Source organism: Cupressus sempervirens, chromosome 10 (assembly GCF_028749045.1).
Source record: "Cupressus sempervirens isolate cs-2001-9-10 chromosome 10, ASM2874904v1, whole genome shotgun sequence".
Lineage (NCBI taxonomy): Eukaryota > Viridiplantae > Streptophyta > Pinopsida > Cupressales > Cupressaceae > Cupressus > Cupressus sempervirens.
Window position 1 is genome coordinate 925,905,624 of NC_143127.1, and position 22,002 is coordinate 925,927,625.

Consider the following 22,002-nt stretch of genomic DNA (forward strand, 5'->3'; position numbering starts at 1 on the left):
GTATTTTATATCTAGCCATAACTCATAAGGCCTTACAACTAGGCATGTATACTGATTATCTGATAAATATATAAACATTTTTGTTCTCCAGCTCCTTGGTGATGTCCTTTATTTGTTTCCACTATGTTAATGCTTATATGGTAGATTAGATAGTTGGGTGAGCCTTTGGCCCTAGTTCCTTCCATGCTTCTCCTTGCATTAGGTGGTATCATAACACAATTTTTACTAAAGTGTACAAGTAGAACACAAAATTGTGAGATAGTTTGTACCAGTACCTTGGATCATGTCAAACTCTATTTAAGATTTAGTCTTAGGGTTGTAGATTTATAGATTTGACCTATAACTTGTAGAGGGTTATGATCTCATAGGAATCTAATTTGTAAAGATGGTTTGTGGTAGAAGCAATGCCAATAATGATATATTGGATCAATTGAGAAAAATTGTAGATAGATTAGATGTTGTGGAGACAACATAGAGGAGAGGAGAACATCTTGATGATGAAGCAATAGCACCAAACCATAATCTAGAACTTGAAGAAGATCAAGATCAAGTAAGGTTGTTGATGTTGGAATATTCAAATGCAAAGAATGCTTTTGAGAGGGGGGGTGAGTCAGAAGTACTAGCCTTTAGCCTATTTTAAATCCTTAATAACATGTAACTAAAATTAGCATGCATGCATATAAACATTAAACAATCATGAGAAAAAAACATGCATCACCACATAAAACTTGAGATTTTGGTAACCTAGAAACCCTCCAGGAATAAAAAGGTAAAACTAGGGTGGGGATGATACCCACAAAATCACTGCAGCAATAATGTTTGACCACTTCTGATGATCTACCCTATTCAAGGCCTACCCTGTTAAAGGCTTTACACTATGTCAATAGTGACCTGGTTAAATGATTTACAAACACTTTACATGAAGTGTTACCCTATTAAAGGAATTAATCACCTTTTCAAAGGATCTACAAAATATCTATTAAGCTAAGCTATCAACATAGGATTTCCTTTCTAATACAATGTCTAGAGAGTATTAGGTAAAATAAACCTGATAGCTTACAATCCTTGATCGCTGAATACAGGCACTTGATTTACTTTCTCTAATCTTGATCCTATGAGATCTGATATTTTTTCATATCCCTTCCTTTGTTTTGATCAACTAAATGTCTAACTACTACTCTCTTCCTCTAAGTCTTTTTTTTGACTCTTCACTCTGAACTCCACTTTAGTTTCCCCATACACTCCATCCATTCTTAATTCAATGAGATTTTGTCTTCCTTATAAAGACATTCGAAGACTTAGGGTTAGGTGTGGATCTACAATCCATTTTGAATCTTTGTTTCCCACTCATTCCATGCACTTTTGTTATTCGTTACATGCCTTCTTCATTTTTTCAATTGGCTACATGTAGTTTGCATAGGAAAAATAAAAGATTTGATCTTATCTATTTAATCCTTCTAGATCCTTCAATGTCAGCCATAAAAATCACTTACATCTAAATCAGTGATGTTACAAACACATATGTGCATTTTGTTTTACTCAACACTTACTAATTTTTGATGCTCGACACATGTAACAAAACTATCTCACTCAGCTCTTGTTGTGTTTATGTTTTTCTCAGCATCATCTATGATTCGGCACTTAAATATCACTCGGCTCCTATATCATTCTCAACACCTAAAGTCACTTGGCACTTGATCTTCAGTTAGCACCTAAAGGCTGCTTGGCACCTAAATATCACTTAGCACTTGAAGGCTGCTTAGATTCAATGTAGAAAGTGGTTAATTGTGTTCACACTCAAATGTCAAAACCATTCTAAGACTAACAATCTTCCCCTTTGACATGAGTGTCAAAAACACTTAACTAAGAATTATTTATCTGACCTTATGAGTACATTCACTAATTTTCTTAGTATATATACAGAGGTTAAAAAAACTTGATCAAAATTATTGTAAGTCCCCCTGAGTTTATTATGCCATTATCTATTCTGTCTTGGCAACCAAAATTATTGTGCTGAATATGTCTCATGCTGAATACTGATATAACATTATATCTCCCCCCTTTATCTCATTTCCCCCATTCTCTTTATCTCCCCCTTTTTGACACTTATGTCAAAGGGTTCTAATGGTTAAGACCATATTTAGCCAAAAATGTACTATTTACCTACATAATCATCCTGAAAGAAGCATCCCCAATTACTCAAAGCAATTTCAAGAGATTTGTACTGGATGGTAGTCTTTGCAAGATGATGAACAAGACCATCTAAAGTAGACAAATTAGGGTCTTTCTTTAGAACATATTCTGCATAGGCATGTTCCTTATGGAGGATTTCCAAGTGTGGGGTGATGGAAGATTGAAGCTGTAGAAATTTGGCTTTAATGGTGCTCTCTTCTATTGTCAATTCAGCCAACTCCTTTTGAGTATGAAGAATTTGAGCAAAATGCTTCTCACTTTGAAATAGATCCTTAGGTAGTTGCATGATTGAAATATTCAAATTCCTCTCCAAGCTCATTATCATCTGGCTAGTCTCTTGTGTGAAATATGAAAAGTCACACAACTTTTTGTACAATGAGAATATATTCTCAAGTACCTATTTGACCTTTTCAATTTTCTTGGCCAGTTCAACTTGTGATACTTCCATTTCATTTGCAATTTTCTTGTTTACTTTCCCTTTAAATTTCTTTTTACACCATTCCTTAGTTTTACATTGGTCTCTTGGTCTTCACTTTGTACCTGCTCCACTATATTGGCTAGTTGCTCCATTATGGGCTTTGTTTCATTAGGTACCTGTAAATTGAAAGCATCTAAAAATATATCCTTAATTTCAACTAATGCTTGCCTTTGTTTGTACACATTCCTAAGTACCTCTTGCTTCGTCTTCCTTTCAAGTGCCTCTTGCACTTTAGTGATTTGGGCAATGGTCATGATGTCAAATTCATACCTAGGAATGACTATCTCTTCATCAAGAGTAGGGTCTCCATAGTAAAGTATCCTTGCAACCTTGGTAGAACTTGAGCCCGGTAAAAATATCTACAATGGTACTACAGAGCTCAGCTATTGTGAAGTTTCAGTGGGAGTCCCTATTCTAGGAAAGTTGGCCAATGTTTGAATTTCCTGGTGCTCCTTCTCCTTAGAGCTCTCCCCTTCCTTGCCTTGTTCTTTTCTACCTTGATCAATGATAGATATCTTAGGCAATGCAACTTTTGTTTGTGCTATAGATATAAAGGTATCTTTCTATCTAGTTTTCTCTTTTGTTGTCTCCCCTGCAGGTGTACTTACTGAAGTGTCAACCTTAGCAATTGTATCTTTGACTTCATGCTCTTTAGGTTGAGTACTAGTAGTTGTAGGAAATTGTGAAGGTGGTTCTTGTCAATTCACCTTTTTCCTTGGTAATTTTAGCTACTGCCTTCTACACTCACTAAAATAGGGCTAGTGCACAATTGTGATTGCAACATTGTTTGTGAAGAATCTTCTTGAGATCCTTTGCAATGAGTGGATTGATGTTTTGACAAGAGGTGTTAGGAATATCCTTTATTGTTATAGATTCTGTAGGTGTATTTGCAATATGTGGAGGACTAGGTGGTGGCAATTGGGTGTCTTGGACACTCTATTCTTGTTGTTGCTCCTTAGTTGTTGCCTATTCACATTCTTGGGCTTCTTTCTCCACATCTTCCTCTTTTTCACTTTCATCATTATCGTCTTCTTCATTTCTCCCTTCAAAAGTGTCCTCTTCTCCCTCCTTTCTTATAGTTAATCCCTAGATTACCTTCCATATTTGTGTTGACTTTTTGACAACATCTTCAATTTGATTATGTAGGATATTGAAGGCTCAGTATTTAGGTACAAATTTTCTTGCATATTTTTTTCTTGCCTTATTGATTTGACCTTTTGTAAGGTTTGGCATTACACCAAAAAAAGTTGAATCTCTTATTTCCTTTTCCATTTTGATCTAGCAATGCCACTTATTGTCAATTAATGTGCTTAGCTCCTTGGGTATTGAGTCATCAAGTTCAAGGTCTTGAACTTTACCATCATAGTGTAGATGGACTCCTCAACTATGTTTTGTTGTTCTATAGACAACTTATTGAACTCTATGGTCTTAAAACTAGACAAATCTACATTATCTCTACTATCAGTACAAATGCTTTCTAATCTGGATGATGTGGAGCATCTTACCATTCTAAATTGTTCTTCATTAGATTCTATTTCTTCTTCCTCTGACTCCTATGGTGCAATAAACTTTCTTCTCTTCTACTTTGCAAGCCCACCTTGCTCTATTGCCTTCTTCTTTTCTTGTTCCTTTTCTACTTTGGCCATTCCCCTTGTATTTTCCCTTGTAGTTGGCTTTTCTGGGCTAGGTTTTGTCATAGTTTTCTGTGCCTTAGGCTGTGCAACTAGTTTCTTCTTTTCTTTCCTTTTCTTGGGCTCAGCCTTGGGTGCATCCTTCTTCGCACTTTCCTCTTCTTCAACATCTTCACCCATGCCTTGGGTTAATGTAGGTGGTGCTTTCTCTTTCTCTTCTTCATCCCCTTTTGTTGTGCCTTCACCAAGTTTTTCCTTTAGCTTTTTAACTGATTTATCCTTTTTCTTGAGTGGGGAGGTAGTCTTTTACTCCATATTCACCTTTGACCTTACCACATCATAAGTGTCAAAGTGTGGGGCAGTCTTGTCTATCTCTTCTACCAATAATGCAGTTATTGTTGTAGATGCTTCATCTATGTTGATCTCATAACCAAGAAGCCTTAACCATCTCACTCTTGGTATGACAACTTATACTTAGGTATAGTCAATATCTACAAGAAAATAAAAATCATTTACATGTTTCTCCACTAAAGAAACTGGAATCTTGAGTCTTTGGTTCATTGATTTCTTAAAATTTTCAAAATAACTTGTCATCAGTGTGTCAAAATTGTCTCCCATTTGTTCTATATATTCATTAATTTGTGCTATGATAGTTCTATCATTTCTCCATGCAACTTTTCCAAAAGAAGGAAATTCATTCTGAACATAGAAGAATATACAAACCAAAATTGCACCAAATTTGCATTGGGCACCCTTTCTCCTCCTTATAGCTACTAAGTTTTCATTAATTTGTTGTAGTTGCAGCTCTACAAGATCATAAGTATGATCCTTTTTCACCAATTTTTAGCCTACATCTACTGCAATACAAGGCACACTATTAAGTCTACTAGATTGATAGAATTTATGGGCAATAACTCTAACTATTGATACTAGCTGTACCTCAAATGACTCTTTTTCATGGGTTTTCTTAGAACTTGAAGCCATTTCTGCAAACTAGGGTTTCCTTTACAACGATATATGAAACTGCATAGCTCGACACAAATGAAAATACCTCAAGATTGATGAAAATGCATTGTAAGAGGTTGGAATCTGCTTGGAACACTAGATTCTCTGCTATGAAGTCACTCCACTTTCTTTCTCTTCTTTGCTTCTCATTCATGATGAAGAAAAATGATTAAAATCACAATAACATACCCTATTTCCATCGCATTAAATGCTCAACTACCCACTTGATTTTTGAAGGATTTTTAACATTACTCAGCTTGCACTACATTTCCACTTCACTTGGCTTCCATTGGAGTTACTCAACTTGGCATAGTCATCAACTCGGTCACTGTTAGGAACTTGACACCCACTAGAGTTTTACTTGGCCTCTGAGGACAACTCGGTAGTTTTGTAAGAATCTTCATATTATGACTTGGCATCTTTGTTTATGCTGATTTCTTCTTTTTAGTACTTCTTTTTCTTGGGACTAGTGTATGATATAATTTTGTATATTAGTCCCATTCATCTATTCGTGTTCAGTTTGATGAAGTGTGATCACTTGACCCATTGGGTGAAGTGATCCCTTTACTTGATGTGCTACACTCATCTTTATTCTTTCAAGTCTTATTCACTTGCCCTCTTATTTTTTTGACATCAATCTTTTATTTTATTTTGTTGGCTTCATTTTTTGGTGCTTTTGACCTTGTAGGATAGTTTTTTCTAATATGATCAGTTTTCAAGCAGCTAAAACAAGTAGTTTGACTTATTCACCTGCTATAATTCCCTCTAAACTACGTCCTTATACAATTTTTAGGGATATTTCCATATTCTTGACAATAATGATAGCATTGCCTTGTATTGTAGTCTCAATTGTAATGGTTTACATAGTTGTTCCTTCTTGCATGATGATTTGGTGTCCACATAGGCTTTGATCTACATTCAAAGGATTTGTGTCCATATTTCTTGTAGTTGTAGTAGTGACCTTCAAATCTTGATGTCTTGATAGTCCTATTTCTACATTCATGTGCTTGATTTCCTTGATTCTTGCACTTATCAAAATAGCTTGCACTCTTAGGCTTATCATGCTGATGGGCATTCTTTCTTTTGCATACATTAGAGGTATGTCCTTTCTTACCATAGAAATGACAAGTAGGTTTGGTTTTCTTACCTTTTTTGTTTCTTTCTTCTCCAGTCTTGGATGACTCACCTTCTTCAGTGTTGGTATATCCTAATCCTTGAGTGTCATGGCTGGACGTTGGGGATTTTAGTAACTGCTCAAAATACTTGATGGCTTTGTTAGGTTTGTTAAAGCTCTCTAAAATTTCCTTTTCTCTTTTTAAATCATTCTGCAATTTCTCATTTTTCATTTTCAATGTAGAGATCTCAATGTCCTTCATATTTAGCTCATAATGAAGGTTCATCATTTGGGCAATTGTCTCAATCTGCATGTTTGAGATCCTTGTTAATTTAGTATATTTTTCTTCAAGTTTGTTTGCAAGATTCCTTTTTTCATCTTCCATCATGAATCTATCCTCAACCACTCTTTTTTTTTGTTCAGTGATTTCACATAACATTATGGCCTGTGATTCATGTTCCATCTTAAGAGATCTTATCTCTTCTACTTGAACTCTATTTTTCTCCATTAGTTCTGTTATTGATGCATCAAACTCTTTAATGTCTCCATTGGCAAACACTTGTGTGGTATCAATATCCCTATAGTTTATATCATTTTCAGCTATAGCTATTTCCTTTCTTCTTTTTAACGATTTTCTTAATTCCTCTCTAGCTTCCTCTACCTTGTGTAGAGCGAGATGCACATCTATCACTTGGTTCTCAATGATCTTTCCAAGTTTGAAAACTTCTCTCTTCAGATCTTTTCCTCCAAGATGTTAAGCTTCTTCTTGAGAGAACTTTTCTCTTATACCAATTGTTGGAATATTGAAATGGGAAGAATGCTTCTGAGAGGGGGGGGTGAATCAGAAGTAGTAGCCTTTAGCCTATTTTAAATCCTTAAAAACATGTAAATGAAATTAACATGCATGCATATAAACATTAAACAATCATGAGAAACAAACATGCATCACCACATAACAATTGAGATTTTGGTAACCTAGAAACCCTCCAAGAATAAGAAGGTAAAACTAGGGTGGGGATGATACCCACAAAATCACTGCGGCAATAATGTTTGACCACTTTTGATGGTTTTCCCTGTTAAAGGCCTACCTTGTTGAAGGCTTTACATTGCGTCAATAGTGACCTAGTTAAAGGATTTACAAACACTTTACATGAAGTGTTACCTTGTTAAAGAATTTAATCACTTTTTAAAAGGATCTACATAATAGTTGTTAAGATAACCTATCAACATAAGGTTTGTTTTCTAGTACAATTCCTAGAGAGTATTAGGAAAAATAAATCCGATAGCTTACAATCCTTGATTTCTGAATACAGGCACTTGATCTACTTTCTCTTATTTTAATCCTTTGAGATCTGATATTTGTTCGTATTACTTACTTTTTTTTGATCAACTGAATGTCTGACTATTGCTCTCTTCCTATAAGTCTTTTTCTTAACTCTGAACTCTGAACTCCACTATACATTCCCCATACACTCCTTCATCCATTCTTAATACAATGAGATTCCATCTTCCTTATAAAGATATTCAAAGACTTAGGGTTAGTTGTGGATCTACGATCCATATTGAATCTCTATGTTCCGCTCATTCCTTGCAATTTTTTTAGTGGTTGCATGCCTTCTTCATTTTTTTAATTGGCTACATGTAGTTTACATAGGAAAAATAAAAGATTCAATCTTATCTATTTGATCCTTCTAGATCCGACAATGTCAGCCATATAAATGGTTTACATCCTAATCAGTGATGTTACAAACTCATATGTGCATTGTGTGTTACTTGGCACTTACTAATTTTTGATGCTCGACACATGTAACAAAACTATCTCACTCAGCTCCTATTGTGTTTCTATTTTTCTCAAGATCATCTATGACTCGGCACTTAAATATCACTCAGCTTCTGTATCATGCTTGACACTTGAAGGGACTCAGCACTTGATCCTCACTCAGCACCTGAAGGCTTCTTAGCACCTGAAGATCACTCAACACCTAAAGGCTACTTGGCACCTAAGGATCACTCAACACCTGAAGGTTGCTCAGCTTTAATGTAGAAAGTGGTTAAGTGTGTTGGCACTCAAATGTCAAAATGATTATGAGACTAACAGTTGAGAGTGTTGTCTAGGGAAAATTCAAAGCCTATTGTAGAAGTTGTTCCTTATGATAGAAAATTGGATACCAATGTTGTGTTAGATTGGATCTTGGATATGGATAAGTTCTTTGAGTATAAAAAAATTGCTTGTAATAGGAAGGTGAAGATTATAGTTACTAGGTTGAAAGGTCATAACTCACTGTGGTGGGAGCATTTACAAAATAATAGACAAAGGAGATGAAAGGAGATGATTAGAACTTGGATGAAGATAGTGAACTAGGTAAAGGAAAAATTCCTTCCTGGTAATTACCAAGTTGGCTTGTCAAGAAAAATCCAAAATTTAAGACAAAAGGACATGATTGTGAAAGAGTATATCAAGGAATTCTATAGATTGCCCATTAGATCTCCACATGTGGATGACGATGTTCAGAAAATATCTTTATTTCTTAGATGAGTAGAATGGTTATAATCAAATAAATGTAGCTCCTGAAGATCAAGATAAGACCACATTTACATGCCCATGGGGTACTTTTTGCATATTTTGTCTTGCCATTATGCATGTAATACCCGCCCAAGATTTCAATGAACCATGATCAACATCTTTGCTAATATATCGTATGATTGCATGGAAATGTACATGGATGATTTCACAACATTTGGAGTCACCTTTGAAGAACTCTTGATGAAACTTGAAAAGGTTCTTGTCAATGCAAAGAATATAATCTATCACTTAATAGTGACAAATGTTTCATGCTTATGTAGGAAGGAGTGGTGCTTGGTCATTTCATATCAGCTGCAGGAATACAAGTGGATCCAACTAAGATAGAGATAATTCTAACACTACCCATACCTACAAAACCAAAAGATGTAAGATCCATTTTAGGTCATGTTGGCTATTATAGGTGTTTCATAAAAGATTTTAGTAAAATAGCTAGTCCTTTGCATACACTATTGACTAAGGAAGCTGAATTCCTTTGGACACTCGAATGTAATGAAGCTTTCCTACAACTTAAAAAATTCCTAACTACAACACCACTTTTAAAGGGACCTAATTGGTCAATTCTATTTCATATCCATATTGATGCATCTGACTATGTAATAAGAGATGTATTAGGACAAAAGCCTACTAATATTGAAAATGCCATCTACTATATTAGTAAAAGCCTTCATGGACCTAAAATAAATTGCATAGTAACTAAACAAGAACATTTAGTTGTAGTCTATGCATTGAAAATATTCAGACATTATGTAACTGGATATCCTATTTTTTTTCATACTGATCAACTAGCTATAAGGTACTTAATGAAAAAACCTACTATAAATAGTAGATGGGAAAGATAGCTCTTGTTGTTACAAGAGTTTGATATTACCATCATTGATAAGCCAAGAAAATCCAACACAGTTGTAGATTATTTTTGTAGATTGAAGATTACTATTGAAGATCCAATTCAAATTGAAGATACCTTTCCATATGAGCATTTGTTCCATATAGAAACTCATACACCATGGTATTAAGACATAGAAAATTATCTTGCTACAAATAGAATTCCCCCACACTTCTCTCATAGAGAAAGGATGAAAGGTAATGAAAAAATAAACAATACTATTTTAAGATTCAAAAGTTACTCTTTTCTATTCTTCATGAATTATTCAAGGATGTAATCAAAGAAGGACTTTAATGAGAGACTTATTTTGGAATACCGATTGTGTTCTTAGTTAGTTGAAGCCAACTAAGGGGGCCCACTTGGGAGGTGGAATAGATTTAGGTAGAGTAGATTCATTCCTTGCAATCTTCTAATTTAAGATAGATTTACTGTATTAGTCCTACAACATTTTTAATATGAAAGTTCCTGGAACACTTGTGGGAAATGATCATGGTGGATGTTTGAATAGTTAACTATTTTATAATTCCTTTTCTAATGTTTTCTATAGTGATCTATTGTTAGTCCAAGTGTGTTTACTATTCTAAATTAGTAGTATAAATTCCATTAATGCATTTTACTTTCTTGTAGTATAGGTATTAAGACTCTTAAAGGAACTTACTGCACATACTCTGCTAACCCATTACAATTCCTATGTACCTATGTTGACAATTCAGGTGTATCTCATGATGGAATGGATAATTTTGCAATGGACATAGTATCCTTGAGAGGAATAATGGTGTGATTATCTTCATCTATTAGGGAACTATACATGTTTGGTAAAGATCACCTATGTTTGACATGATTGAAAGGAATAAGAGTTATTACAAGAACACCTTTAGTTAAACCTTGATGTCGTTCATAATTAATGCATCATTATTTTACATGTATAACACAATAGAGTCTTGTTAAGGGAAGTGGTAATGAAATTTCTTAGAAAGATTAATTTGAAATTCTGAGAAGACAAAATTTTTATAGGTAAAAAGGGAAAAACTTATTAGAGTGATGAGAGTAGAGAAAATCAAAGATAAACATTTTAAGATGGGAGGAAAGTTATAGAGGTATGAGACGGTCATTCTTAATATTTTACTTGTGGACATTAAAGCAATCTGATGATTTCATGCCTATGGATTGCTTAGTTATTTATTATGATTAATTGAGTGCGATGAAAATTAGTAATGGAGTTTATGATGATATTTCATGAATGATAAGCTATAGTATGTGTATTAAGAGTGATTTCTATTAAGGAGTGGATAGCAAAAGTCATAAGACTACCAACAATTGGGGACTATTATCCAAATGAACATGATTTTAGGTCCTCACAGGTATAGTTCTCTCAACTAGGTGACCCTCAACTAGACATTTCAAAGAAAGTGTGTAAAAGACTTTCTCTTCTAGCCCCATATCCAAAATTGGCAACCCACATTATTAGGTATTTGACCTATGAAGGTAGGTTGCAAACTTGCATGCTCATCATTTTAAGATGCTCAGTTGTATAAGGCATAACATTCAAGTTAATATCCCCAATTTCTTTTATAATATGTTTTGTATTAGTGCTGAAGAAACTCAAAAAGGAAATATATTTTTTTTCTCTCATCATGCCCTCATTAAACTTTTAGTTGGAAGGTCTCTTAGGAATTCTTCTGCTATATTTTGGGTAGATTTTTTTGAATTTAAAATCTTTTAGCCTCAAGCCAGCCTTGTTTTACAAAATTTAGGAAATGAAGGAGAAATCTCATATCCTAGTCAAAATTTGGCTAAAATAGAAAAATAACTCTCTCTTGATAAGCCTATTTAGCCTTTTTTAGAGGATGATATACATAGATCTTCTACAAATAAAGGAAAGCCCAAGGTTGGTAGAGAAAGCCCTAATCTTGAAAAGGAAGGCCAAAACCCCTCCGTTAAAGTAACAAAGGGAGAAAGGTTTGTTCCAATAGCAACCACTCCTGTAGCATCTACTCTAGTCATGCCTAAACCAAAGTGGACCTATAGAACAATCAAAGCTAAAGAGGTTCCTATGCATAGAAGCCCTCATATGTGAGGTCAAGTGTCACTAGTTTCCATTGAAACCCCAAATGCCCCAATTTCAAAGTCTCGTATAGAATTAGTAGATGAAAATATTCTAGATGACTCTCCTATGCAATTGGAAACCCCAAAATGTGGAAACACATGAAAATGATCCTATCAATGAGATACTACAAGAGAATTAGGAAGTGTGTAAATCAAACCCTATCACTATTCTAGAAAAAAACCCCTAGCAATGATAAACCTACCATGGTACTAGTCCAAATATATTCTAATGTTTCTCCTATACCTTATAAATCCACCTAGTACAACCAACATTTCCAGCAAGTTGCCAAAGAACAAAAGATGAAATCTAAGGCTCAAGAATTTCCTTCATCTACAATCCAATTGATATTATTTGGTCTATACAATCATTTCATTTTTCAAAAAGCCTTGTGGAGGCAAGAAAGAGATCAAATGTAGAAGGCAATATTTGAAAAAGATGAGGAAATAGAATCATTAAAGGAGCAACTTAAAAAATAGAAACAATAGATGAATAAAGCTTTAAAGCTAGCTATAGCTGACTAAGTAATGACTTGTAGACCATCGCCATGGGTGTATTCTATTTGGTTAAAGGAGTATTTTCTATTATTTCAATTGATGATGACAATGAGAGATATTGATTGTGAATTGAAAAATGCTCAAGATTTTTATAATGTGTATTAGACTTTGCCTTCATGGAAAACGAATTTTCTGTGTGAACTCTATTTGCATAGTTTCATAATTCCACATGAGACAAAGTCAAACCCTCTACTTTACATAGGGGATGTTCACCTTAGAGATTTCATGTCCTGGATGGACAATGAGAAAATTTATGACAGGCAATTGGATGCCTATAGAGATCTTGAGAAATCTGAACAATTACCACTCCAGGCTGAATTCCATAAGCCTTATGACCTTTTAAGAGATTGGTTTAGATTAACCTATGGGAGACAAAAAATAGAGATCAGAGAGAAAGTGTTTAAAGAAAGGGAAAATGTTTATAGAGAATACCAAACACTTCCAAACTTTACACAACAAAGAGCAATTGCATGGCTTAGAAATCAATGGAATTGACTGCTAGAAGCTTTCAAGAAGTTTGAACCACATAGCCCTATCAATTTTGAGGTAAAAATTAATAGGGTGTCCAAATATATGCAATTGGGAAGATGAATATGAAAAGGGCTATGGATGCCATTAACTTTTCAACCTCTTGCTCTTATGTGGCTTCTGTATGAAGATAATGCTACCAGACTAGATCCATTGGTTGAAAAATACTTGGGTGAACATTGGAAGCACACCAAATGATATTTCTACACTTTTAGATGTGGGTAGTAGAGGAAGACTACAGTGGGAGATTTTAGAACCATGGAAAAAATATACAGTGCTTGAGAACAAGCATTTGCATAGTGGGGGGCAGATGATGAGGCATATTAATATCTCAAATTTGAGCCTTGTGAAAAAACATTTCCAACATATTTATTTTAAATATCTTCTAAACTTTTTTTGAATATGGCTAGAACTTATTGAACTGATGGATAGTGACTATGAAATTATATGCTTAATATTATACATAAAATGGAATATTTCATATAAATATTTTAAGCTATGTTCTAGTATTTGAACAAGAGTAGAAATGTTATTGAATTCATATGCATTGTAAATGTTTTTAATTTTTTAGGAAATGTAGAAGAGGCTCAAAGAGTGGTGATTACCATATTAAAAGAAGAAGAAAATGAGGACTAGTCATGGAAATGGAAGTACATATTAGTTCCTAACGATAAGCTGGACATGGAGAGGAGTTATTGTTCTAGAAAAACTAGAAAGGCCTATTTTTCTATATTACCTATGAGTTGTTATTATGTTTCATAATCAATGTTCTATGTCATGGTTGACATTTTCCTTTATTTTCTAGCAATGTTTGGTCATGGCTTTTATGCCATTTTTTAAATAAGTATCGAATTCCATATATAATGGATTTGGGATCATTTTGGTAAAAGGGGAGGAATTGTAATGAAAAAATAAACAATGCTATTGTAATAGTTGGAAGCTACTCTTTTTTATTCTTCATGAATTATTCAGTGATGGAATCAAAGAAGGATTTTAATGAGAGAGTGATTTTGGAATCCGTATTGTGTTCTTAGTTAGTTGAAGCCAACCAAGGAGGGCCACTTGGAAGGTGAAATAGATTTAGGTAGAGTAAATTTATTCCTTAAAATTTCTTATTTTAAGATAGATTTACTATATTAGTCCTACATCATTATTACTGTGAAAATTCTTGTAGCACTTGTGGGAAATGATCATGGTAGATGTTTGAATAGTTAACTAGTTTAGAATTCCTTTCTTGAAGTTTTCTACAGTTATTTATTGTTAGTCCAAGTGTATTTACTATTCTATATTCGTAGTGTAGATTCCTTTCATGCATTTTACTTTCCTACAACATAGATGTTAACACTCTTAAAAGAACCTAGTGAACATACTGTGTTGACCCATTTCAAGTTCTACATCCCTAGGTTGACAATTCAAGTGTATGTCATGATGAAATGGATTGTTTTCTAAAAGGGCATAGTACCCTTGAGAGGAATAATGGTGTGATTATCTCCATCTATTATGGAACTGTACAATGTTGTCTATAGAGAATTTGAAGAAGTGATTATCAATGTCTTTGGTAATGGCCCCTAACTCTATAGTGGTGACCTTGAAGCCTTCAACATCAATTTTTCTTCATTATCCTTTTTTTTATATGTAGCCACTTATGTCATTACCCTTCCTATCACTAGATCCTTGATCAAGTGCACACCATTCTTAATATTTTTACTCTTAGAAACATGAGCTACATATTTGGTGACAATATCTTTAACAGGTGTAGATACAAGTTGCAAGTTCCATCTCTTGCTAACTAAATTAGACAATCATGATGGAATAGTAAGAGTATTAGTTATTCCTTGACTTCCCCTAGGAGGAGTCATGAATTTAGGTTGATCTAATTTAGGAGCTTTGAATAATTGTACATCACCATCTAGAGTAAGCTAGAAGTTGAGATCTTCTCATAGACCTTGTTCTTGACTGATCATTTTCTCCTTTGAATCTCCAACAACATCAGTGCCTTGGATTTAGTCTTTGACCTAGTTCTAGGGGTCATGGCTTGTTTAGGATATGGTGTTGTTTTCTACTTATTGGGAGTCAATGTGCTACCTACAACACAAAATAGAATTAGGATGTTAGAGGTAAATGTTTCAGAGAAAGAAACAACTTTTGGTGATTTTCTAGTTTGTTTTTCATTGACAGTCTTCATATTTATTCTCCTTAACCAGTTACCTATGTGAGTGAGAATAGATATAGTCCTCAAATTAAGATCATCTTCTTCACCCTGGCTCTAGTCTACCTCCAATTGTTTTAGTTCACATGCTTCTTCTCATCCCAGTTCAACAATATCTAAACCATCCTAAACTACCACTTCCAATTGGAATTTCAATTTGAGAGAGTTAATTTGTGGAAGTGTTTGTTAATAATTAGGTAATTATGATATGTAATTTTTGTCATTAATGGGAACATAAGATATACATGTTGACAAGAAACCTCAAAAATAAAGATACTTAGTGTTTGGCAATCAAAAAGTTGTCCAAGTATAGAATATGATTACAATGGTATATTGTTTTTTTTATAACATGTTGCAGATGTCATATTATGACAAGAAAAGTTGCAAGGAGATAGTGTAAATGTTGGTGATAATGTGTATAACCTTGGAAGATTGTATAGACTATATGGAATAGATATAATCATGTTTTTATGGTATAGGATAAGGGAATTGAAGGAAATAATTATTTTGTTTACAAAACAATTACTTGTCAAATTAGGGCCAAAATCCTAGATTTTTACTCTAACTGGGAAAAGTGAATTCTGGTCTTAGTTGGCCCAGAAGTAATTTATGTAAAGGCATGGTATTTATGCAAGAGACTTCTTGTGATAAGAAGTGTGTTATCTTGATATTATGAGGAATCAAAATTCTTGTATGTGCTTGTCAAGTTATGCGAGGTTCGAAAACTTTTGTGAAAGTAGTATATGTGAAGTTTCATATGAGCTATCTAGCAATCCAAGATTGACCTAAAGATTAAAGATCAGTGAAGGAAGGAAAAAAATAATAGTAAACTATTTGCTTGAGCAATGAGCTCTTCTTGTAGTTGAAATTTCATGTTTGAGTAGTGGGCTCTTTTTGAATACATTATACCACAACACCTAATAGGGTTAGAATCTTCTAAAAGGGACTCAAAGTCTCCTAATAGGGACTACTTATACTAAGTTTTCTCATTCACTCTTAACAAGGTCCATCCTCTAACAAGGAACTTATATATCTGTATATTATCTAGTGGGCATAATCTCCACTAGGGTTTTCCCTATTTAAAAAGAATGGTGTTATTAGTTATCTTTGTGCATTTCTATTGACACTATTCAACATTATTTTATTGCTTTGTTATATATGGTTTAAAGTAAGTAATAATATCTAGTTGACAACTAAAGTTTGTAGATTAATGATTCACCTCCCCTCTCAGTGATCCCTATTTCTAACAATTGGTATTAGAGCACAATTAGCTTGAAGAGGCTTAACAACTTAAGTAAAATCCCTATAGTAATGGAATAATTAAAGAAGAACCTTGAGAAAGATCTTGAACAAATTGATCTCCTTATTGAAGAAAGAGATAAACTAAAGGATAGTTATGAAGATTCCAAAGTATACATTGGTCAATTGAAGGAAAAGATTGAACATCTAAAATTGATGCCCAAATCTATTGAATCTAGAACTACTAATGATGACTAGTAAAAGTTGAAGATAGAATACAAGATCTTGAAGCATGAGTTGAAAATTATAAATCTAAAGTTGACTCTGACAAATGATCCAAACAAAATTGAATATAATTTGAAGACTAAAAATACTAAATTGAGAGAAAATCTAGAAAATAAAACATCCAAACTTGAAACATTGAAAGAATATCATGAAGAACACCTTAAGTACAATACTATTGTGAAAGGTGAATTGACACAGTGTAAACAATGGCTTGAGAAACTTTATTCTATCAAAGAAAAGCTTGACAATTCAATGTTTGTATAGACACCTTCTTATGACAAGAATTGTATTGACTATGTAATTAACATGTTTGAAAAGAAACCTTAGATTAGATCAGATCCAAAACAAAAAGATAAATATGATGATAATATTGAATCTAGTCAATCTTCTGAGAAACCTAAAGAAGCTGAGCAAAATAAGGATGTTGAAATCTTGGATGAACCTAAGCATGTGAAAACTCCTAAGGAAACCAAGTATGAATTTAGAGGTGAGTGTTTTTTATGTAAAGAAAAAGGTCATATAAAAAGAGATTGTACTAATAAGTCATTCAATCATGTTAAGGACTTTTATTGTCATAATTATTATGGTATAGGAAACTGAAGTATGATAATGATAGGAGAAATAGTAGAATGTCTAGATATGCTAACCTATAGATAGAAGATCTAATGAAAAGGACATTGAGAGAAGGAAGGTCTTACAAAGATAGAAGATAGATTGTGTGTTATAAGTGTAACAACTTAATACACATTGCTTGAAATTGTCATGTACCTAACAGTCAATAGAATCCTAGAAGAAAAACACCTATATATCAGTTATGCAACAACTTCAAACACACAACAAGGTACTGCAAAATGGACAAAGAATTTAGAAATAGAAGAAACAATGGAAGAAACTTGGGGAATAGATGAAATGATAGAATGAACCATGAAAGGAACTCTAGAACTAGCAAAGACAATGAAGAACAAAGAAACATTGTAAGTGAACTTCAAGAAGAACTTAATGAAGCATTTGTGAAAGGAACAAACATCTCAAGGGAAAAGTTTGATGATGATGAGATAGGAAGATTGAAGTCAGTTGTTGAGTTTGATTCAATTAAGTTGAATTAAGGTTTTTCCCAACGTAAATATTTGAGAACTTTATATAAAGACCAAAATAGAGGTAGCAAAGTTGGGAAAAGGTGTATTCAATTATGTTTAAATGGTATCTATGTCTGCTTTTGATTTGGAGCTCATCTAAAGAAATTATGATAGAATTTTAGAGTTAGTGGTACTATAGTAAGAATTGATTTTATAACAAAAGATGAAAAGTAGGTTTTTGTAGAGAATTTTGTGATCCAAAGTTTTAAGGAGACTATAGTAAACCTCAAGTGAAATCCAAAGATTGGATAGATAATATTGAGTACTTAACTGATTATAGAACACATTTAACATCTTTTTTATATTTATGAAAGGACACAATTAATAAAGTTCAAGTTGAGGGATAAATTAATTAGTTAATTTATCTCACTTCATTATGAAAACATTCAAAGCAAAGAGCATTTTGAAGTAACTTGTTAGAACAATTTCGAAGCAAACCCTACTTTTAGAAGAAGAATTTTTCATTTTTTTCACAAAAGTTTTTCAATAAAATATATTGTTCAATAAAGATCATGGATAGTTTAGTAGTACATAATATCGATAACTAATGTAGACCTAAGTTTAAAATAGTTTCCATAAAACCTAATGAAGGAAACCCTAACTCTACATTGTCTATCACTCTAAACAACATAGTTTATCTAGAAGATATAGAAATTTATTTGAATTACAAGTTTAAGTCAATTGGTAGTGAATATATAAATAAGGATATGGAACTAGTATTTAACCTTGACATGACTATTGTTGGTGCTCAAAATTATAGCCCTAATTTTGAGTACCATTGAGAAAGTTAAGACCTATAAGTGCTTTTTGATGCATTTGTACTTGGCTATACTTTTGAGGCCTGTAAAGTGTTTACTATTTCTAAAACCTTGTATTTAGTGTGTCTATAAGTTTTGTATTGATAAACTAATTTTGAGCCATTTTGTGAAGTCTTTTTTTGAGCATTTGTCAATTTTACATTTTTGCTCTAGTCAAACAATAATAGGAGGCCCAATTTGCCTTTGAATATCTTTAACCTAGAAATGTTTTATGATCTAAAAATTTGGGGATATTTAACATGCATATCAAAGAACATATGCTACAATTTTTAAGTTATTTTGAATCCATTTGATTAGGTTTCAAACCCCTCAAAGTTGGTAATTTACTATTTTCATGCATTTGCAAAATGTTCAGAAATCTGAAAGGCCTTGTTGGACCTATTATAACTTTTACCTGGCTGACCAAAATATGAAAATTTCTCTAGTATTTCATTTTAGAGGTTAGATGGTTGCTAAATTCTAATTTGAGCTTATGAAGAATTCATTTGATCAGTTTTTAAACATGATTCTCTTTGCAATTTATAAAGTTTCACTGGTGTCAAAAGATGCAGATTTTTTGGAATTCCTGTTCATGATGTCATATCTCCAAAGCTGTGATTGGTGAGATTGAATGGATTGTACCACTATGTTGTACTCTAAAAATACTCCAAGTGTGCCAGTTCACAAGTTTTGACAAATCCACCTGCACACTTTCCCAAGCCCATTTTGCTTGCAAAAAATGTTTAAATGACAATGTTTCCAATCTATAAATTCTGAGTAGCCCACTTTGATTGCTTGCCATTTTTGTCCTATTATTTTCCACAAGCCCTAATCACAAATTTATGTTTTCCTCATGACATAAACCAATCCCCCAAGTTTCATTTCCCCAAGTGATAGTTTACCCAATTTTCAAAGCCAAATCCAAATTGAATTTATTATTTTCTGACATGTTTTCATGTAGGCAACTCTATGAGGTTAACATTGATAGTCAATATCTTTTGACTTAGAATTCATTAGAAGATGAGATTCAAAAGGGTAAAATTATTCAAAGAGAAGAATTAGTGTATCAATTTTCACAGCCTAGTTAGATGTTTATGTTAGTTTTTAAGGCCAGTCAAAGGACCTCCTGACTCAAAATTGGTAGTTTGCAAAAGAGTGATTAAATGACTCGTACATGATTTTTTAGTCGTCACATTTGATTTTAATCAGTTTAAGATGTTTTGAAAAACAATTTGAGGATTTAGCTATTTGGAAACAAATTTTTTTTTAGCCGAACCCACTTTGGGGCCTAACTAATATTATCAGAGTGATAGGGCATTATGGGATTTTCAAGATAGTTTAAAAAGGAATTAGAATATATTTGTTTTATTAGAATGTCTTGATCTAACAATGTTGTAAGTTAGCATTGGTGATAGGGAGAGAGATGAACTTCCCAATTTTTTTTTAGACATCAAATTACAAGAAAGCATGATCAAAATGTGTACATTTATTCAACATATGAATATCAAACTAAAGGTTTGACTTGTCAAGAGAGGGTACAAGCATCAAGGGTTGAGGACCTTCATCAAAATCTATTGTTTGGGTTACAATTGCATGGCTTTTAGGAAAGCAATGATCTCATGGATTGTATATAAGGTAAATCACCCTATCTCTGATGAGGATATTAAAAAGGTGATGTCAATCACATGAATGAGAGCATTGAAAATGGACCTTTTGACTAGAATGATGGGTTAAATTTAATGTTTGATAGAGAACATAATAAAAAAAGTCAGAGTTGGAATTCATAGCTTCTTTCTAGTTGGTAGTACCTTGGAGGCAAGCTACTGAATTCAAAAAAATGGCCTAAAAAAATATTTAAAAAGGAGAATCTAGGGCAAAGTAAAGGAGAACATTCCTAATTTTTTGCAAAGATGTGGTGCTTCTCTTTTGGTCATGGATTTCTCACCTTTACATATACGTTGAGTATGGAGGGAAACCATTTGCAAAAGAATACCTAAGGGTATTGTTGTTCATGAGGTAGATGCCCACAATGTTGTACTAGTGTGGAAAGCATTTGACAAACTAGAGTATGGTGCATGTACCATAAGAGAAAAATCCAAAAGCAGCTTCAGGAGTTCCTTGTACAATGTTGTCAAAGGACTCGATAAGAAATGGTCCTCTAAGCCATTTGTAAACATAAATTGGGATACTCTGCTTAATAATGTTCTCAAGAAGGGCACAAAAATTCCTAAAATTCATTAGTGTGAACCTGAAGAAGATGCAGCTAATGAGGTTTTTCTTGGGAAAAAGAATGGATTTTTGACCAGGCTAAAAAACTATTCTAATGATTGGAATAATCCTTCAAAGCTGAGTGGTTTATTAGGACTATCTCCTTATTTGTATTATGGCCAGATTTCTTCACAATGATGTTCTTTAGAGGCTTGTGCATTCAAGAAAGCTTATCCCAAATCTGCAAATTCTTTCCTCAAAGAATTGGTCATATGGAGGGAACTTGTAGACACTTTCTACTTCTACTAGCCTAATTATGATAATCTACAAGGTGCTTAGGAATGGGCTCATAAGACTCTGATGGATCATGCATCTAATTAGCGAGAACATATCTACACAAAAGAACAGATTGAAAAGAAAAAGCAACTAATCTTCTATGGAATGCTTCTTAGTGGGAGATGGTTCACCATGGAAAATGCATGGTTTCATGCGAGTGTATTGGACCAAAAAAATTCTTGATTGGACTAAAGGACCAGAAGAAGATCCTGCAATAGCTACATATTTGAATGACAATATCCATGTTTTTAAAGCAGCATTAGACAAAAGGAACCCATGCATTAAAAGGAAGTCACCAACATTCAAAGCCACAAGTTAAAAATGAACCCGATGTAGGTCAAAGGTAGAGGGAGTCACCAAAGACCCATGGTAGCCAAATGGATTGATCAAGAAGCTGCCAAGAAGGACAATAGGGGAGGCATCATAGAAAGGGGATAAATCTACACTACATATAAAAGAGGACCATAGTCAAAGTTGAAGGAGCTACCTTTAAATAGTTTTTCATGCTACGAGAGGTAATTAAAAAAAATCAAATTTAAGAAATGGAAAAGAATTTCCTTATTTGCCTTGGTCGATTTGTTCACACAGACATCAAATTCTGTGAAGGTAGCGATAGGTTTGAGAAGATGCCATTAGATCAAAGGATAGTGTGGCAGGGATGTAAAGCTTTATCCGACATTGGCTATGGGATAGAAGTTTCTATTGTTTAAATATA

The 22,002-nt window shown here is 33.4% G+C and overlaps 1 pseudogene; it reads left to right on the plus strand.

Moving 5' to 3' along the window:
- The window catches only part of LOC149537033 (deoxyribodipyrimidine photo-lyase pseudogene), a 71,068-nt pseudogene extending 49,462 nt beyond the window's left edge, over positions 1-21,606 (plus strand).
- Positions 21,607-22,002: the final 396 nt, after the last annotated feature.